This window comes from Falco cherrug, chromosome 1, assembly GCF_023634085.1.
Source record: "Falco cherrug isolate bFalChe1 chromosome 1, bFalChe1.pri, whole genome shotgun sequence".
Classification (NCBI taxonomy): Eukaryota; Metazoa; Chordata; class Aves; order Falconiformes; family Falconidae; genus Falco; species Falco cherrug.
This window is the reverse complement of record NC_073697.1, coordinates 27910951-27932492: the sequence shown is the minus strand read 5'-3', so window position 1 is coordinate 27932492 and position 21542 is coordinate 27910951. Positions and strand designations below refer to the sequence as shown.

The window sequence follows — 21542 nt, the reverse complement described above, 5'->3', positions numbered from 1 at the left end:
AGGCCCAGGGGCCGAGGAGACTGGCTGGGACAGCTGCCCTGCTCCGGGGGCTCCCCGGCACCGCGGGAGCCTGGGTGCTTACGGAGCCGCGCTGAAGCGACTTGGTGCGTGGGCAGGGCGGTGTGTCCCCCGCCCGGGGCTGCAGGGGCCTGTGGAAGCAGCTGCCACCACTGCAGCATTCCCACCAGGACGCACAAGTGTCCAGAAATTAAACGTGGTCCTGCAGTGACTGCCCCTTAGCGCGCAGGGACATTGCTCATGCTCGTCCTGTTACCTCTTCCCATCTGCGAGGCCTCAAATTTATGCTTTATTCCTTTATTCTTCATAGCTAAACTCCAGGTTAGATTTACACTCTGGTAAATTAACTCCTGTGCTGGGGCCTTGGGACACTTTGGGTTTCAGCATCTGCTGCTGGACTTTTCTACGGACATGGTGTGAAACCAAGTCCTGTTCCTGTATCAAGGCAGAGGTGATTATAGCTCCTGGGTACTTCCAAATACATTAAATGATTCTAGTCTAAAGAATGTATTTACTTGCTTATTTAAATACCTAAGCAAAAAACACCATTCATTTAAGAAGCAATATAGCAGTAATTATAAAGGCAGATATATTCTTGAATTATTTTTTCACCTAGTACCAATGATGTGTGCAGAAATATTCTTAACAGTCACTGACTAGAGCTATCCGCAGCCAGATTCAGTACACCAGACTACCACCTTCCTGTCTGGGACAATCAACCCATGTGACATCTCCTCCCCCTGCCCCCTACCCTACCCTGGTGGTCTTTTCTGGTAAAGAAAATATGCAGACAATTGTGTCCTCAAAAATAGTACCTCAGTACCGTTTGTGCACTTGAAGAAGATAAAGCAGTCTGGAAACTGCAGCTCTGGAAGTAACCAAAGCATTTTAACTCTTTTCTTCTGTGCTTGACTGTCAGGTCTATTCATGGTACAAACTGTAGCCACTGTTTTTTATTAATTTGTTTTCAGAGATATATGTATAAAAAATCAGGATGATTTAGTATCAGAGATAAACATGTTGACAAGCAAAAAGTAAAAAAGCTGTCTTTTATCCTTCCAGGCACAAGGGAAAAAGGCCTTTCCAGAGAATAAGCATTTTCTGAGTGTAGTGACAGAGCGCTACTGATTGTTTAGATACTTGTTTACATTTCCATTTTTAGCATCCATTAGTACCATGATTTTACAATTCCTTTCACAATTCAAAGTTCAGTCCTGATAGAAGCAAATTCTGAAACACTTCAGCTGAATTTGACTATTTGCTCATCATCAGCATCCAAATAGAAAAAGCAGTACAGCAGTCTTGAGAACAGATGATTTAAGTAATCATAAACAGTTATGACATAAGTAATAAAAATAAAACGTTAAAGCCCAGGAAAAAAACCCCAAAGCTACAGGATACAGTACATGAGCAGAATAAGTGGGGATTGCTCATTGTCCTTTTTTTTTTTTTTTTTTCAAGTGTAACTTGTGTATCAAATCAAATGCTCAGCCTGAAGGAATTAAGGAATTTAATGAATATAATGTTTACAAATGGAAATACCTCTTCTCAGTCAAGTAGATAACCAAGAACATGAAATCTCAGATTTCTTCTTATTTGAAGAATTGGTGGGAGACTGATTTATTTATTAATAAAGAAAACTAACAAGGAATGAGTAGAACTGTGCTTTTCAACAGAAGAGGAAGGCAAGCAGTAGGAGATAGGGTTCTTTGCGCTTAGAAAAACAAGTCTTTCTTCCTTTTGGATTTCCTACAGAAAGTACTGCTGCTCACCTGAGTTGTCTCTGTTCTGCCTTTCAAACTTTGATTTATTCTTTTTTTGAGGGTGTAGTTCTGTGTCAACTGCACTCAGTGTCATGAAGGAGACAGACTCAGAGAGAGGGGGAATCCTTCTTTCTCGTTAAGTATAGCACTGCAGTTCCCAGCTCACAGGTAACTGCAAAAATTCAGGATTTCTGAACCAAATCTGACTTCATGGAACAAGCTCTCCAGAGGTAGATTTTATCTCAGTGTCTCCCTCTGACTTCAGAAAGATTGTACTTTATTAAAAAAAATAAACAGCAATTTGAGAACCAATCTGGGTTTACAACACAGCTCACAAGCAGTGAACTGGTACAGTTTCTGCGGCAGTGATTTCCAGCCCTTCTTCACCCACTGGAACAAACACTCCAAACACAGAGGAAATCTTTAAGTCAGCTTTGCCACTAGAAGATCTGTGAAACCACTTGCCAGCTTTTACAAAGAACAGTAAACCTCACTCAAAACACTATGAACACTTAACAGACTCAAAACTAAGTTGCAGTGGGGTTTAGTTGATGCTATCTATGTCATTTTTTCCTTCAAGGCTTCTAGAATGTATCTTCAGTTTGTTCCTATTACTAGAGAGCATGATGAGTTAAGAAACACGTAAACAGTTTTTCTAATGCAAACCAGTCAAGGAATTTTCTTCTTTACGTAGTCTTTGGCTTTACACTACTAATTCTTGACACTTCATCTGAAAACCAAATTTAATGATCTTATTTGGTACTTAGTTTGTGCATACACTTTGAAGAGTTTAGGTTTTGCCTTTTTGGTATGTATTATTCTGTATTTCTGCATTTCCCTTGTAAGTCCTCTCTGCTGTTACTGGAAATCTGGAAAACATATGTGCCTTTTCTTGACCTTTATAACTAAGACACAATTAGGTTTTGCTTGATATTTCTCTGTTATTTTATTTTGAGTCACACTTACATATTATTTAGAGCACGTCCTATTAATTAATTTCCCACATTTTTCCTTTGTTGTTTCATTGCTGACTTTCCTTATTGGAAGACTTCTTCTGGATTTCATTTTTATTGGTAAGAATGCCTGAACAGGTCAGACAACTAGCCATCCTCATTTCTAAGTCACAGAAAGAAAAAACATTGGCAGCAGTAAGAAGACAGAGAACCCATTGCTTTCACATCTTAAGTGACATGGTCTTAAACTTCAAAACAAAGAAAGTGACACTGGAAATGTCACATCATCAAGCACTTTCATATGATTTAACTAGATTCTTCATACAGAACTTGAAAATCTTTGAGCAGGATGCTAATTCCACAATTAACTATATATATAGATAAGTATGCTTGAAAAATTCTCTATTACATGTATGCACAAATACCTTAGTGTAAAGCTGACCAATGTTAGTGCTAGTAAAGCCTGAACACATGAGATTGCCTTTGAAATTCAAACGGTCCATATTCCCACATCATTTAGTTGCTCAGTTTTATTACTGGAATCATAGTTAAGACACAGGTTTCTTTGTCTCTGCTGTCTAAGGGTTCTTTCTCAAAGCGTTCTTTGTATCTATTATCTATATGTTCAAGGCAAGAATACTTCTAAAACATTTTAATACTGCATCCAAATACCAACAGTATTTAAAACACTCAGATACATCAAAGAAGCACTCTTTGGTAGCGGTAACTCACCTGACAGTCGTTTACTTCACAAATCAGAACAAGAAAAATAATAATGTAGAAGTATTAAAAAAATATTAACTTCAGGAGCAGGGATGATGAGAAAAAAGCAAATCAATTTGGTGAGTAAGATGTTAGGTACTTATAAAACTCAAGTTTAATTTTTGGTTTCTGGCAGACTATTTTTTTTTTCCTAATGTATTCATAAGCTCAATTCTTCTTTCATAAAACAGCTATTACAAATCTCTGTTGGACTGAGACCACCTCTTAGTATTTGTGTCTACAGTCTGAAGACTAGGAAATCTTGTGTATTATTTTATGGTAAATTATATATTAAAAAATAAAATCAAATACATGGACCCAGACAGTGTAACCTACCTTGATGTACTGGTTTCGGCTGTGTGGAACTTAGCTGCCTCCTGGAGTTAAACCATGTCACTTGGAAACGGTACCTCTAACTCAAAGCAGCTATATTCATCAAACCTTTAGTTAAGAAAAAGTTGTGAGGAACACTCCCAGCAAACTGTTTAAAAGCTAAACTCCTAATGATTACTTTCTACTTCGCCCAGTATGCAGCTGTTTCTGGTGATGAAAGTAAATGTATTTCTGAAAGGTATTGCCTTACATAAAGGTACCTAAAGGGGGCCTAAAGCTGCAGAGGGACTTTTTATGAGATCCTGTAGTGACAGGACAAGGGGTAATGGCTTTAAACTGAATGAGGATAGATTGAAATCGCGTTTTAGGAAGACATTCTTTACTGTGAGGGCGGTGAGCACTGGAACAGGTTGCCCAGAGAAGTTGTGGATGCCCCATCCCTGGAAGTGTTCGAGGCCAGGCTGGATGGGGCTTTGGGCAACACGGTCTAGTGGAAGTTGTCTCTACCAGTGGCATGGAGGTTGGATCTAGATGATCTTTAAGGTCCCTTCCAACCCAATCCAATTCCATGATTCTGTGTTTCTATGATCTGCGTGTGGATTGAAAAAAATCTATTGAAAACAAGAATTGGAGCCTAGCACATCCCTCCAGGATGCCAGCCCTTAACATTATAGCAGTTGTGGTAGGGAATAAAGAGGGAAGTGGTGCAATTAGCTTTAATTCTGAAAACTGTTGTGGTTGCCATTATATTTCCTGAGATGCCAGATCCTGTTGATAGTCCTGTTGATAGTTGATAGGTGTTCCCTGTGAGTGCCTGGTAGATAGAGCTCTCCTCAGGGGACTGGAAGAGAGGAATGTTGAAGTTCTGGCTTCTGATCGGGTTTAGGCATGATTTGGTATTAACTAGGTCTGAAACATGAAAACAAATGTGCTTTTAATGCCTGGGAAACTTTAAAGGCTATGCTACAGCTTCTTAGGAGGCTCAGCTGTCTCCTAAGTTTAACAGCCTTGGGCTTCGGTAGAATATAAGGAATTGCATGTTACTACATCAGCTTCTTGGAACATAAGGAAAAGAGAAGATCTTGAACAGATACCAAAGGAGCTTCTGAGCTTGACAGGAGGACTAAAGGAAAACAGCAAAGTCCATCCTACGCTTAAAGGAGTTGTGAAAGAAGACTAGTGGGTTTGAATGTTGTGGAGAACCGTATTATGAATATACAATATATGGGGTGGCTTGCTTGGTGTGTGGTAGAGGCACAAACTGAAGTAGCGCAAAGGAGTCCCTAGAGATGGCACCTTTTTCTGAGTTTTATGCTGGCACAGTTGTTAAGAAATTTATCACACAGTGGTTAGCAAGTAAAAATCATCATGTAAATACTATATTAAAGTTTTACCTTGTAATATTTATTTTAAGTTAATTAAAAATGAAGCAAAGGTCTACAGTAATGAAACCAAAATCCACTGGCTCCCATTCCCCATTCATACATGATTATGAATTAATCTGGTGGAGTTTGAATTTGTCACAGCTGAGCAAGTACTCATTGGGGGAATTAAACGATAGTACTGGTGGGTGGAAAACAGGAAAGCCCAGTAGTATTGTGTGAAGTCACTAAGCATGAAAGAATTTGCTTCATTAATGGCCATATTACAAATAGTGCATTCACAGCTCTGGATGCCTAAAGCTATATATGTACATATAAAAGGAAATAGAGAAGTATAAATATTCTATTAGTATTTTGATTCATCTCTAATAATTTTGGCAGCATCCATAAATGAAAATGGCAAAGTAACTGAAGAATGTCACTTTTGCCTTTCGGCAACCAGGGAAGCAGGAAGGACAAATGGAGACATGTGTGTGGAAACCTGGAACCGCTTCTTGGTTCTGCAGTGACTTTGGCTGGCTGTGTAAAAGTACATCTGAGTGGAGTCCCTCCCCATCCTCTGCCTAGGGCAGACTTGCAGTGTGTGTTGCATTGCAGCTGTTTTCCAATTCCCAGAGCTAGTAAGAAGATCAGTACAAATTAAAAAGCCTGGATATTCAAATTAACTAATTCTACTGACTTGTTTTATCCAGCCAGGTTGAAGATACTTGTTATCCTCATCTTCTCTATCCCTGTTCCTATTTGGAAAACAAAATAACTTTCTGATCTTTGAAGTTAAATGATTTTTGTGTTCAAAACTTAAGATTTGAAGTAAGTCTCCCTTGTTTCTGAGATTTGATCATCAATAACAAACTGTCCTGTAATATGATAGTACTAAATTTATTTGAAAAGGAAAGTTACAAAGTATTTTGTAAAGTATAAATATTAATCAAGTGTCCATATAATAGATAATTCAGGAGTGACTTTGCCCAAATGCAACAAAGGGATTTGCTTTTCAGTAGAAATGGACTCCTTGGCTCTCCTCATCTTTTGGCTTTTTTTATAGGCCAGCCTTTCTAAAGCAGGCCTCTGTCTCCAGCGCCATATGAGTGATAGCAGTTAAATCCCTGTAAGAAGTGATTAGTAATGGCAAATGTGCTACCATGGACTCTTCAGAAGTAGCTTTGTATTGAATTTGCTCCCTTGTGATTTCATGAAAGGTTTGGGTTTTTTTCTTTTTTGTGAAATATATAAAGAACTAATACGAAACCAATTACTTTTTGATTATTTTTCTTCCATCCTGGTGTGACATAAGAGTAAAAAAGGTAGTCAAATAGTAATAATTTGTATAGATTATGTCCCATGCAGCTTTATTGTGGAACACAAAAAAACCCCACACACCTGCTGAAGGTTGTAATGACAAAAAACAGGCTATAAGAACACAATGACAGTAAACTAGTAAGGAGATACAGCATAAATGTATGTATCTGGCATTCACATCTGGAGATTTGTGGTCCTGGCCGGCCAGCAACATTTATGCTTAGCTGTATACTGCCTAGCCACTTTCGAGGGTTTCTCAATCCTCATCTCAGAAGCCGCTTTCTCAGTTCTTAGTCACCCATAAGTAGTATTTTCAAAAAAAAAAAAAAGAATCTAGTTCTAGGAATTATTAACTTAATTTCCTGGAAGAAGAAACTATGTAGACCTCCAAGAGACCTCTAGCAAAGGATGTAAGTGCTTCAATTATTAGCTTAGAGGCCCACTTGCTTATAAAAAGCCCTGCTTTAAGTTGAACATGCTGGCTGTGAAGGTGGAATAGCACATTCATTCAAAGTAATACTGAGGCTGGAACTATCAAAGAAAAACACAAGTCACGCTACTATGCTAACACTTCCTCATACATTTTCATAGGATGAAAATCTGGTAAGTGATCTGTTAGGCTGATAGGGTTAGGCTTCTTGACCAGACTATTAGCTACCACATTTAATCTCCTTAAGCATGAACATATGATGTGGCTAAAAGCCCAGAGCCAAGTAAGTAATCACTAAATAACAATTTAAAGTCTTAGTATGTAGAGGACAGCCTTGATTTCCTCCAAGATTTCAGAAGCATGCTCTACTTTATGCAGATATGACGCACCCAGTTTGCACTCAAGGAGCTTGGTTTAAAACTCAGTCAAGAACAGATCTGTCAAAATAAACTTCAAATCTTGTTAGACCTTTTTATTTCCACTGCTTTTATATGAAACTCTTCAGATAAGAAATCACAAACAGACTGAAAATCTGTAGGGAGAGGGAAAATATTTGATTTTAATTCCAGTCCATTGTATTCACAACAGTATTTCTATTCATCGATTCTATTGATTCTATTCATTGATTATTCTATGTATAATCTCTGGTAGGTCACCAAGCAATTAGAGCCAGAGAACACTTAAAAGCAGTTGTACACAAATAAAGTTAGAAAAATATATATGCTGTAATGCAGTAAGATATACAGTGGATGTAGTTGTATGGATACTTATTAAATGTAACATGCTAGATATTATTTTGGTACTTTTCTGGCAGAAAATGTTTGGGTTTTCCTAAAATAGTATGAGTATTGGGAATTTCTGCAGCTCCTTAATCTTGCCTTCTCTAAGCCCAGCTATGCAGTAATCTTCAGACCAAGGTAGCATCTTGCAGTAACTTTTTTTCTCTGGAAGATGCAGAATAGTTTATTGAAAAGGACTGAAATGAAAAGGGCTAGGGAAATCTTACCTGATTTCTGATGCACAAAGTTTTCATTGTACTAACAAGACCTTGTTGGATCAACTACCTGGGAGTGTGGATCTGAAGCACAGTTGATTCAGAAGTTGATTCAGTTTTGAAGACTGAGAGGGAGCTAGGGGATGGATGGAGGTAGGAGAGGCAGGTGGCTGAGAGTCTAGAGAAAACTTCTCAATGGAAAGAGAAGCTTCCTAGAGCTGGTCAGGAAATAATGTCCCCTGACTGTGAAGACTTACAAGGTTTTGACAGATTTTTGTCTTTCATATCAGGACAAAGCTGAGATCTGAATCACGATTAAGTCAGAATATTCTTTGTTTTAACAGCTCATGAACAGTCAGTTTTTGTGACAGCTTTAAAAAGGTAAAATATGTAATTCTGAGAAGTCCATTTCCCTCCCTGCCCCCCCCAAAAAATATAAATAATTATATTATTTACAGTATAGTATAGTATATTGTGTATATATACACATATACTATAATTATAGTATAGACTAATGTTCTCGTTTGTTTGCTTTAAATTAGTTAGAATTTTCACTGGCAATAGAAAATAGTATAATCAGAAAGCAACTAGTGCCAAAGGCCAGCAGGGGTGCTGAGAGTCACTCTGGGGGAAAGGAGAAGGCTCAGCTGGTAAAATGGACTCTGATGCTGTTTTTTGAAGAGGATCTTGTGACGATAAGAAAGATCCTGGTGCCTTTCACCGAATGTCACAAACCTGGGCCTGCCCTGGTTAGATTAAGACCATTGCAGAGCTCATCTACCTTTAGAGTCACACTTTCAAAAACTGTAGGGGTTAACTTTGATACAAATTCCGCTTAAACAATAATTTTCTTACCAGAAGGCAGTGTGCTTTTTTTGAAAGAAACAAGTCGATTGTGCTCTGAAACAGTGGTAAATAAAGGAGCTACTCATCTTTCATGTTTTGTGCGGAGCATGGGGACTTGTTAATTGTCCTCATTACTCTGCTGTACCACCTGCTCTTTCCACAGGATTTGAGATAAATATATTTTACAGGATTTTAATAGGTGTGTGATAATTAAATTAATATGAAAATCATCTTGTAGATAAATAGGTGTTTTGGTTAGGATATGCCTATACATATCAAGTCTTAGCAAGTTAGTTTCTCGGTAGGGTGATGGCAAGGATGGCAGGCATGAAGAGTAAATTCATTAAAATACATGACTTCAGATATTCCCAAACTGTTTAATAAATGCAGTCAAGCTTGTTGCAGTATGATGACAGATAAAACATACTGCAAATGGTGGGATCAGGTTCACTTGTTTGCAGAGGAAGGAGACAAAAAAAGCAAAAAAAAAGCTTTTTTAAGCAAAAAGCTCAGTGTGTTAGCCTTCGTTTTGGATATGGATAAGTTGTTTAATTTCCTTCTGGGACTGGAATGACTTAAATTCATGGGTTCTGTCTTGCTAAACAGAGCCCTAATCAAAGAGTTGTGGAAGCTGAGGTTGGCTGCTCTGTTTCTTAATTGTGGATGGTGTTCTGCTTGGTCCAACCAGCCAAATCTTCAGAGCAGCAGAAACTAGTCAGCAGTATCTTGTGTCCTAATCACAGGAATATAAAGCAATTGTCTTTTTTCCTGCTACCTCAATGATTATTTGAAGGGCTTTTTATACTTAAAACACTGTCTAAATCTCAAAACATTGTGCAGTTTGATGATTTAACACACTGCCAGAATACATAGCTCCAGTCTTCTGAGAGAATACAGCAAATGAAGAAATGGACTACTGTGAAAATAGAGAAACTCCTCCATAGTTTATAATTCACTTCTCCTTATTAATTGTTTCAATAAAATACTTAACTTTATGTTAAGTCACCTGTTTCTTATAAAGTGTTCTTGCTATTTACTTTCAGGAAAGCCCCAGCTTTGGTATAAAGCAAGCCAGTTTCTTCCTGCCAGAGTACTTTCTAATGGGAATGGGGGCGGGAACAAAAAGGTATAGGCAAAATTGCTTTATAACCAGCCTAGACTTGCAAAGCATTATCTCAGTGTAATAGTGTAAACAATATTAATACATTACGATGAGGACAGACTTGTAAAGGATATTTTTTGTATGAATCACTGTACGCCAAACACTAATCTGCAATAATCTTATCCTTAACAGCGTTACTGCAGGAGCAATACTTGACTCAGCTTTCCTCAGGAAAGGCACTGCCTAGAGTTATATTAGTGCCTAGATAGATATAATATATTATATCTCTCTATAATATCTGTACAATATATGATATATATCTCCATCATATGTGTAATGTATAATATATTATAGAGAAATAACCTAGAATTATGTTAGGTAAAAATCCCAGATCCTTAAACACTTCACAGGGAATGTATAAGTAGGATATCATACTAGAGTTTTTTTCCTAAGGATTCATTTGACCTTTATTCAGCCTCCTAAAGTAAACACCTAAATTATTCCACAGCATCCCTCAAGAGTGTTAAGTCAACAAAAGGCCTTCTATCTCCAAATATTTGCTTCTGATGATAGCACACTACAAATAGTAGCCATAATCAGGATTTCCACCTGATGTTTGTAAAATGTAATCTTGTCTTGGCTATAGAGGTCCTATGGTAAAGGTCTTACTGAATATTTTCACATTCCTTCAGTTCAAAATGTTTTGACTCAAAAAAAACAAAAGCATTTTTTTCCAATGGTGTTTGTCCACACACCACATTAAGAACAGAGTGCAAGCCAAATCAGACAGTGCTGCTGTGTCCTCCACTTAATTCTCCACTGCAAGGAATCCTGACAAGAGGATTCTGTTTCGCCTTTAAAGTATGAAATACCCTTTTTCAAACCCCAAATCAACCTCAATTAGTGGTGTAAGTTCTGTTGAGAGAAAATGCCATTAGATAGTAACAGTCCATAAACTTAGTGTTAGTACTTTATGCTGCTTCCCTCTCAGCTCTTCCTCCTGCCTTTCTGCCAGAGCGGCTGCCATGGGCTGCAGGAAGGCTTGGATGCAGGAGGACCGGCCCCTTGGGCTGCTCAGAGTAACTGGAGCATCAGAGTCTAAGAGGTGCTAGCGAAGTTGGCATTTGCCATAGATTACATTTGTGGTTAAAAGCAACACAGCTTTTGACTCTGCTTTTCATGCAATTTATAATTGAAAAGCAGCAGAAGTCTAGCAAAAGAGTAAACGACAGCCTGAATTACATTTTTCTGTTAGGAGACAAATTATACAGACAAATTTTGCTGATTCTTTTGGGGCCACTGATAGTGTTAGAGCTGGAAAAAAAACAGAGATGTGATCAGAGTAACAGGAAGGGGAGCAAGAGCTGATTAATCAGCACACTGTCAGTGGTCCTCATTGCTAAAGCTGATGTGGAAACAACATTACAGTGTTTGCGGGAACCCATAAGAATAAATGAGAACAAAACTTGGAAGTGATTGAGTGAAATCAGCGGTTTTCTGAAGCAGGACATTCTGCTCCAACAAAACAGGGCAGATGCTGATGGCATGGTTTTCTCTTCATAAAATCACTAACTGGTTTAGGTTGTGCCTTTTGAAAGAGCCTGACAAAGCTCTGACTCTGGCAGAGGACACCTGACATGCACTTTCCAGTCACAAAGTCCACAGCCACTTCCTGAGGTAGGGAGCACATAAATCAGGCTAGGTATCAAAATAAGTTCAGATGAGCATTGCAGAGCAAGGAGCTCTGCACCTTAAAATAGGAACACAGATCTGTTTTAGCAGCTGAAAAGGTTACCAGCTCCAATATAGCCATGCCAAGAGCTTGTGGTTTATCCAGCTGAGGAAACATTGGCATGTGATCCTTGCCTGTCACACAGATATCTGCTTACATGCTTTTTCAAAAAGGAAATAGTAGTGTTTTCAGGTTAACTTAGGGTGGTGAGTATGGTGGGGAGAGGGATTACTTTTGGTCCTTTGTGCATTCTTGAGTTCCCCGCCCCCTTCCCCCGCTGTACAGGTAAGTAAGGCTTATATTGCTGATTGTTTCTCTGTTCAAAGGGCTGTAATACTTCCAGTGGATGATGAACAGACAACCCATTTGTAGTAAATAATTCTGTGGAGAACTGCCCTATTGACACCTGGGATTTTGTCTCATTCACTCCTTCACTCTTTATTCCAACCTTTTTTTTTTTTTTCTATTTTCTGACTTTTTTAGGTTTATATTAGTCTGTCTAGTCCATTGGCTATACCTGTAAATATTCCAAATAATGATGGAGATTGGGGTTTTGTTTGCTTGTTTGTGCTATGGCCAATGCATTTTCCTTTCTTTGACAATTAACACTTCTCCCTGTGTTTAACAGTGATGTTGACATCATATTTGATGCCTCAGTGCTGGCTGACCTATTGGGAACCTCTAAGTCATCCAAGCAACCGAGAAGGATCCTAAGTAGCTGGTAAGTCATACAGTATATGTGAAATGGAAATCATGGCTCATTGTTTCTCTGAGGAGCTTCTGTCAGCTACAAATAAATCACTTCATTAGAATTTAACTGGTAAACTGCAAGTCACTTCTGAGTCACTGAGGAAAGAAGTCATTTTACATTTGAAAACCTCCCTTTTATTCACTGCCACCCTGAAAACTTAGTTAATTGTCACTGTAATTCTCACAGCACTTCAAATGCACATGCTTTGCTATCTTCAATATTGGCATCAGGTTCACATCACATTAAGCCTTTAAGGCAAAAGAATCAGAGATGCCACATTAAATTAGTTTGTCTAGAACTCTGATTAAAATTTTACTGTAATGAATAGGCAATAAAATGAAGGTACTTCAGGTATCTTCAAAAGTGTAATGGCTGTCAGCTAATGTAAGACTGAATTTTGTCTTCAATGTACATTGTTGCCTTACCTAGAAGATGGACAAGTCAAGAAAAACCTCCACCTTTATGTCAGAAAAAAAGTGATACAAAAGTGTTACACTGGTTCTTTTCAGTACACAAACGCATTAATGGGAGATGTGGGACAACTGATATTCTTCACATTGATACATTATTTTTTATATAAGACGGTTTTTGCTTATGGAACGCACCAAGTTTTTTCAGTGGCACAGAAAGTAAATCTGAGTAACTGCATTGGTTTAAAATTGTTTTAATTGTCAGTGGTTGCTAGCCTATTGTCTACAGCTGTAAGATTTTAAAAAATGCTGTATTTTCATGATGGGTAGTGATTTAAGGAACTCTCTTAAGCCATTCAGTGATAGAGTGGCACTTCCATAACCAAAAGCTCATAATTAGGTGAACATTTTCTTACATTGGGGGGGGGGGGCGGGGGGAGGGGGCAGGCAGGGGCAGGGGTACCTTTTAAAAAGTTTTTGGTATCTTGTGCCATTTTTTCCTAAAGATTGGTTTGCATAATCACAGAATGGTCGAGGTTGGAAGAGACCTCTGGAGATCATCCAGTCCAACCCCCTGCTAAAACAGGTTCACCTGGAGCAGGTTGCACAGAGTCACGTCCAGGTGGGTTTTGAATGTCTCCAGAGAAGGAGACTCCACAACTTCTTTGGGCAATCTGTTCTGGTGCTCTGTCACCCTCATACTCAGATGGAACTTCTTGTGTTGCAGTTTGTACCCATTGCCCCTTGTCCTGTCGCTTGGCACTATCCTCTTGACACTCACCCTTAAGATATCTGTATCATTGGTAAGATCCCCTCTCAGTCTTCCCTTCTCCAGGCTAAACAAGCCCAGCTCTCTCAGCCTTTCCTCACCAGGGAGATGCTCCAGTCCCCTCATTATCTTCATAACCCTCTGCTGGACCGTCTCCAGCCATTCCCTGTCTCTCCTGAACTGGGGAGCCCAGCACTGGACACTGCACTCCAGGTGTGGCCTCACCAGGGCAGAGCAGAGGGGCAGGACCACCACCCTCAGCCTGCTGGCCATGCTCCTCCTAATGCACCCTGGGACCCCATTGGCCTTCCTGGCCAGCAGGGCACACTGCTGGCTCATGGGCAACTTGTTGTCCCCCAGAACTCCCAGGTCCCTCTCTGCAGAGCTGCCTTCCAGCAGGTCAGCCCCTAGCCCATACTGCTGCATGGGGTTATTCCTCCCCAGGTGCAGGACCCTACACTTGCCTCTGTTGAACTTCATCAGGTTCCTCTCCACCCAACTCTCTACCCTGCCCAGGTCTCGCTGAATGCCAGCGCAGACTTGTGGGGTATCAGCCACTGCTCTCAGTTTTTTATGATCAGCAAACTTGCTGAAGACACACTCTGTCCCCTCATCCAGGTCATGGATGAATAAGCTGAACAGGACTGGACCCAGTGCTGACCCCTGGGGAGCAGTGCCAGCTACAGGCCTCCAGCTGGACTCTGTGCCACTTATCACAACCATCTGAGCTCTGCCATTCAGCCCGTTCTCAATCCACCTCCCTGGCCACTCATCTACCTCACACTGCCTGAGCTTGCCTGTGAGGATGTTAAGGGAGACAGTGTCAAAAGCCTTGCTGATGTTAAGGCAGACTACATCTACCGCTCTCCCCTCATCTACCCAGCCAGTCATTCCATCACAGAAGGCTATTGGGTTGGTTGGGCATGATTTCCCCTTGGTGAGTCCATGTTAAGTACTCCTGACATCCTTTTCTTCCACATGCCTTGAGACAACCTCCAGGATGAGCTGTTCTATCACTTTTCTGTGACCAGCCTGTAGTTTCCTGGGTCCTCTTTCCTGCCCTTTTTGAGGACTGTAGTGACACTGGCTTTCCTCCAGTCCTCAGGCACCTCTCCTGTTCTCCATGACCTTTCAAAGATGATGGAGAGTGGCTTGACACACAGAAAAATGCTGCTTGTCCTATTTGTATTTCTTCAGTGATGCTACAGATATTAAGACTGGCTATGGAAGGCTTTAATAATAGCTATGATGATACAAGTTTTATGAAATGAAAAATATGATAAACTGCAATATTGTACTAGAATTGGTCAGAAGTCCTCGAAGTCAAAACTCTAATTACAACCTGGAGTACTGTAGATGAAACTTGTACATAGTGATGACTTTATCTGTCTAGGTTATTACAAAATGTTGCTCTCCTGCTTTATGCTACTTATCTGTCCTATCGTACAGCACCTTATGAAAAATCACTACACCTTTGTATTCAACAGTGGGTTACTCGATTAATTTTTTACCTCTTCAGTACTGTGTTGCCCTGTCTATAACCTGATGGTGTGTTACGTTTATTGCTGGTAACAAGGTAGCTTCTTCATATTACCACTGCACCAAAATGTCTTTCTTGGGAAAGGGGAGAGGCAGGGTGCAGTTTGCTTTTTAAAATAAAATAACATTAAAAATGGAGAGAAGTGAGGAAGTAATAATATTAGTAATTACAAGGTGACTTTGCTAAAACTCTGCCCTGAAGAATGCTCAGGTGTAAACCTCTGCTTCAGGCTGAGGAAAAGAGAAAGATCTCAGTGAGAAGCATCCCAAGACACAATAAACAGAAATATGTACATCAGTTCTGCTAGTATTTAGATTCCTGGATGAAAATGAGCAATATGAGGCAGAGCTTTACCTCAGAATCAAGGTCTGCTTTGAAGTGCTGTATTTTACAGAGTATCTATTTTTTAAATGTATTGACTTTAAGAGATTACACGCAGCGAAATAAATCAGAGGATGCAGATCTCTGAGGCAGGAAAAAATGGTTGGCAAGAGAAGCAATGGGAAAGTCACGCTGTAGTTAGAACAGCTGCTGCTATCCAGCACGTAACTGTGTTACTTTTTTGAGGAGGGAGACTGCTTCTATATGAAAAAAATAAGATTTTCCCTTCAATACATCTACAAGATGACTGACAGCTGAGGCCCAGCAGTGTTTAGCCAGACCGAACAGACTATGGGACAAGGCTACTCCAACTGACCATCTGCAGGGCCTCAAACAATCTGCACCCTTGCACGTTGTTAGAAGTGGTGCCTACATACTCAACAGCCGTTGTAGAATTTCTGTTCCTTAAGCTTCTGATTGCCCTGTGAACCATGCAGATCTCCAGCATCCATAGCAGGGCATTCCACAAATTGACATCTCGCATGAAGAACCTTCATTGTCTGCTTTTATTTAACATGTCCTAGCTCTTGCACTGGAAAAGAGCACGGCAGAAGAGGACTGGGACTTTGTGCACAAGATCCCAGGGTGCAAGGTGGCAGCACCAGGAGCAGGGACATGAAGAAATTTCAGGTCTCCTCCTCTCCTGCTTGGCAAGCAGTGAAGTCCATCTAAAAGCTGTTGTGTTTTTTTTTAAAAAGACACCTTCCTCTAGAGTTCTTCTGGCACTTTCTCAGCCCATCAGAGCACTAGATCATTTCATGGGATGGGTGGAAACTTTCAGTTTTGGTGGCCATGTGTCCTGCTGGCTTCCTGAGCAGCTTGCAGAGGGCATCTGGCACCAGGTAGTGGTGGGAGACAGAGGTGGGAGGACCCACGAGCACTCCTGGGCTTGGGAGCACCCCCTTACCCAGACAGAGAATACTCATCTTCTAGAAGACAAGTATTTTACTTCCCTGCAGGTTTTATTTCCCACTTTTGCCACAAATATTTCTCAAATTTCTTGTTAAGATACCAAAGCTGACTCCTTTTTTTTTTTTGAATACTTAAATCAGAAAAAAACCCATGACTCATAAAACTGCAATATTTAACAAAAAAGCTGCGAAAATACTTTGAAGACAGAGATATCTCTTGTTTAAAAAATTGCAAACCTGGTTTTAAAAGATACCGAAATAGCCAAGGTTTTTACTCTTAGTTTGCTATGTATAAAACTTAGCACTGTTTAAATTTGCTGCAGTGTATACTAACCGTAGTAGAAGTCCCTCACACTATAGAGGGAAAGGGAGAAAATAAAAGGATATGTGTTTAAAAGGAAGACACCCAAAATTTATGTGCCACACATTTTAGTGTGCTAAGAAAATGGCAGCTACTGCATGATTAAAAGTCTGTAGATTGGGGAACTGAGTAACTTGTGTCTGAGCATGTATTTATCTGCTTCGTTTTTAGAGCACGAGATGAATGCTGTGTTTAATCATTTCAACTAAGACTTTAGAATAATGTATTCAGTAAGTCATCTCGCTGACATTTTATCTGGTATGTGACTGAACTCACATACTGCTGCTTCCTGAAAAGAAAGATGTGAACAATTGTCCACGCTTGCCCACACTGATGATGACTCAATGTGTGTATGGGGTTTACTCTCCCAGTTTACCTCATATTTATTACTCTTTTAATTTATAAGCCAGATTATTGCTTTAAAGCAAGTCTTTAAATATAAAAGCATTGTCTCATCTTATTGACACTGAATTGCTTGAGAATTCTTTAATGGTGCTCTTGTCAGAAAGACTTTGTTCCAGCACATATTTACATTTATAGAGGAAATTGTAGTTTCCTCTACAATAATATTGTATTACAATACACCAGCAGTAGGTACAGTAAAAAAATGATAAGACTGCTGTAATAAAGACCAGGTTTCAGAATGTAGTGTGAAAAGTTTATCATTCAATATATTCCTTTCATCAGCTGGCACCTACAGAGACTTTGTTCTCTCTCTTTGTCATTGGTGCGCAATACCTACAGTTCATTCACCAAAGAGGGTTTGAATGGCAGTTGTAGCCTGTCTACACGTCACTGGATTTGGGCTTTTCCGTGTTGGCAGAGTGGACATGTGGTAAAGACACTAAGCCATCCTGGCCTCTTCGCTGACTACAGAAGTGGCAAAAAAATGCTTCCTCAAGTAGGGTTATCTGGGGCTTTTTTGTGGACATATGGAAGCTTTAAATTTGTGTCCATAAGTGTAAACTATATATTACTTAACTTGTTTTTATGGTACTTCATACTGTGATCCTGTCTCTTTCCTACTAACAGCCTTCTCACTTTCAATAAAACTTCTTGCTTTTTTTCAGAGTGATACCTCTGCTACATGAAAAGTTAATGCTGCTTCAGACGCAGACAGATATTCTAAGGATAAATCTGATTTTGACACAACTAGGAATGGAAAGATAATCCTTCAGAATCGATAATATTGCTCCCTTTGCAGAGCTTGTACTGAAGAGTTTCTGCGGTGCTGGTGTTGTACCTTGTCATGTTTTCCTAAAAAGTTTCAAGCAAACTTCAAGCTTCCCAAAAATTTGACTCAAGCTTCTTGTTTTCCTGTTACCCTTCTCTGTCTGCAAGTACATTTTTTAGGTATGGAGTGCTTTCCTTCCTCAAGAGTAAAGCTTTTGTAACCTTTTTTTTTTTTTGCTAGACTATTTTTTTAAGGTTTGGCTACCATATGATCCAAAGTGCTACACTATGAGCTATCAGTTCCTAATATAGATATAATTATATGGTGGTCATACATCCCTAGACAAGGCAGACATGTCTGCTACTGGTATCAGATAGTTGTGCTGGAGGGGCCAAATATTATGAATCACTTATAGCATATTTGCAAGGAGTTAATTACTGTTTGTGATGTTATGAAGCTGTTATATAAGAAAGAAACTAGAGTTTCAGTCAAACATGTTAAAACCTTTTCAGTGCATTCCCATTCTATGACATAGGGTAGAATTGCAAGACATTATCATGCTACTTCTTTTGATCACATATCATAGCAATCTTGCTGTGAAAAACAGGCATCCTAGGACTAGCCTATCACCTACAAAGTATGAACAAGCAGGAAGTAGCTTTGAGTCTGAGTATTTGGCAAGTAAACCAAGAATAAAAATGACTGTAATTATGCTAATCAAAAAGCCAATCTCCAAACAATTTTTCAAGCAGTGAAGGCATCGAGCCAAATACTTAGTGAGATGTTTGCATTTACCGAGCAAGCACATGACACCAGGAAATTAATTAATACAGGAATGGTTACAGAAGCAAATTGTTCTCAGAGGTGGCAACATTAATTCCTTTTCACAATTTGGTCATAAGAGGGTAGAAAGCAAAACAAATGCCCTAGGCCCATTGTGAAGTTTCAAAGCCTTTACTAAAGCATATTACTATGATAATTTATTTAAGTTTTATATATATTAACAACAGGACTTCAGAAAGCAAAATTTAGTTGAATACAACTTCAACTTAAAGTTTTATGCAAAATGATATATGGCAAAGATGGTAGTTTTCCAAATGCGTGTTGCTCCTGTTATGTTCTCAGTATTTCTTTTCATTTCTTGATAATGAAACATCATGGAAACAGGAATATTGGATCAGCTTGAGGACCAGTGCAGATATTTTTTATTCACCAACATTTGTTTTCTATCACACAATTCTGAAGACAGGCAGTGGAAACTCCCGCCCCAAATTACAGGAAGACTAGCACTAAATTATCAAACAATTGTTGTCTGGGAGAAATGTGGGGATTTTTTACAAGGCAGGACACTGGGAATGCAATTCTACCTCAAGTATTACAGCAATAGATCATAGTGTCATTATTTCTGCTATTACCAAGAGAGGGCATCCTTTTCCTAGTAAATCATGACATGACTACTGCTTTTCAAGAGCCTAGTTAATTTTTGTAACTATTCTGTTACATTTTAGCTAAAACTTTTTGAAATTTAAAAATGCAGCTGTTTACGAAGTAGACTGTAGTTCAGTCTCCACGTTGTTTGAGGCTATTTTAAGACCTGCTATACAAATTTCTCAGTATAGCCTTTCATTTAGCCCTTGTATGGTTTCATTAGGATATGCTTTATCTCCTCCACCAAGGGTATATGATCTGTATTAGTAAAAGCCTACCTCTTTAAAATCAGATCATTAATTGCAGGGGGGTTTTTTATTTATTTAGGTAGGGCATTTAGTGTTATCTTCTTAGAGCAGCTTTCTAGCACAAATGTGAAGCTGTTAACTTCCCATATTTTAGATACTGTTGCCTCCATCAGTGGGACATGAGACACATCTTTTGCATTTGAGCTCAGTTTTGCTGGCTGTAAAACAGATCTTTCAACTTTGGTGGTGTAAACTGTGGCGTGTAGCTGTATATTATAAAAGCATACTGTGCCAGTTTTTTTAAAGCAACTGCATTTCCCCTTTGATACTGCCATCCTGCCTCTAGTCACGCATTGACAAGCCTGAGCATTCGATGGGAACTGCTGCAGGTTCAGCACTTTTGAGAAACAGCTTACTTAGAAGTCTGAAGTTGGATTTAGAAGCTTAACATTTTTGGGAAACTTGTCTATAATCCTCATAACTTACTGTTGTTAAGGCAAATATCTATGCAGTATATTTATGCTGCAACCACTATAGATTTTTTACTTCTACTCTGGATAACTCTCTGTTTAAGGAAACCTTTCCATAACTTAGTGTGAGAGAACTGCCAGAATCACTCTCAACCCCATTTTTCTAACAGACGGCACTGTGCTGTCCAAATCAAGTTGTAGGCTTAGTAAATCTACCTAGGCATCCAGAAATTTACCTAACAAGGGAAGAAAGTTTAATTACACTTACAACAGAACTGAAGAACATACATAAAAATAGTCTACCCCACTCACTTTTTTTATGAAGGAATTGGGCCAAAATAATCTGTGCATATGGATCTGTAATTCTGTGAAACCAAAACATTAAATACATTTTTGTCACAGCATAATTTGAATCATTTGCATAAGGGTGAGTTCAAGGTCATGTCCTTATTAGTCAAACTAATTTTATTTTTCACTTAAACTTGCATTTTGGGGCTTTAAAAGTGAAGCAACATCTAAGAGAAGGGCAGCAGTCCAAAATATACTTGAAAAGAACTGGCATTAGCTCTAACTTTGTCCTATCTGTTAAACAAACGTAAGTTAATTTGTCCTTGAACCTAGAAGCTGGGTGCTGTCTAGAACAAGACAGAAAAAGCACGTTTTCGTAGTTCAGCTGCCACAGGATCTGAGATCTGCCTGCCTGCCAGAGGTTGGGAGTTTAAGCTGAACAGTGGAAACTAGAAAAGAATTTCAGTTGTGAACAAGAGGCTTACAATAAACAATGGAGAAAAATTTTCCAAGAGGAAATGTAAAATAACCTGATACATCCTTGGGTTAGCTGGTAGATGATCAGAGGACCAGACAAAGTGGAGAACAAATACTAAAACTCAACCCAAGAATACAATATCCACTACGTCCTTCCTACTCTTCCCCTGATTCCCTCTCCCCTCTCGTTGGGTTACAAGAACAGTGCTATATTTAGGACAACATCCTCTTCTGAGAGCTGTATGTGCCTTTTTAAATGTGCAATGTGCACCACGGTTTGCCAGTCAATCGGTGCTACAGGATCAAAGCTTTCTTCTCTCTTGCCTCCCACTGGTATTACAAGCTCATGATGAAAGTGGAAACTAATAAAATACCTTGAAATTTTAAGACAGCACAAAATAGTAGAGCTTAGACATGTACGCACTTTAAGCTCTGAGAACCTACAGCTAACTTTAACTTGTTAGCATAATATCCTATAATCCTTTTCTTTTCTGTAGGTACCACAAATATCAATTGCTATGTCCCAATTGGCAATACATGGAGAATGGTTATGCACTAAAAGCATAGTGAAAATAAGGGAACTGGATAGAACAGCTTAAATGTAATATCTGCATATATAACAGGAAAATATCACTGATTGTGACACTCCCTGTTAGCATTTCACAAATTTTCTGTATGGCTGTATCACAGTAATGCAGAAATCAGCAATGAAAAAATCAC

The 21542-nt window shown here is 39.1% G+C and overlaps 1 long non-coding RNA gene across 1 annotated transcript in view; it reads left to right on the top strand.

Annotated features, from left to right (window-relative positions):
* LOC129736607 (uncharacterized) overlaps positions 1 to 21542 on the top strand; it is a 28163-nt gene that overhangs the window by 2846 nt on the left and 3775 nt on the right. The window contains exons 2-3 of the long non-coding RNA XR_008733456.1: positions 12243 to 12335; positions 13302 to 13397. This is a non-coding gene — a long non-coding RNA (uncharacterized LOC129736607). The remainder of the gene's footprint in view (positions 1 to 12242; positions 12336 to 13301; positions 13398 to 21542) is intronic.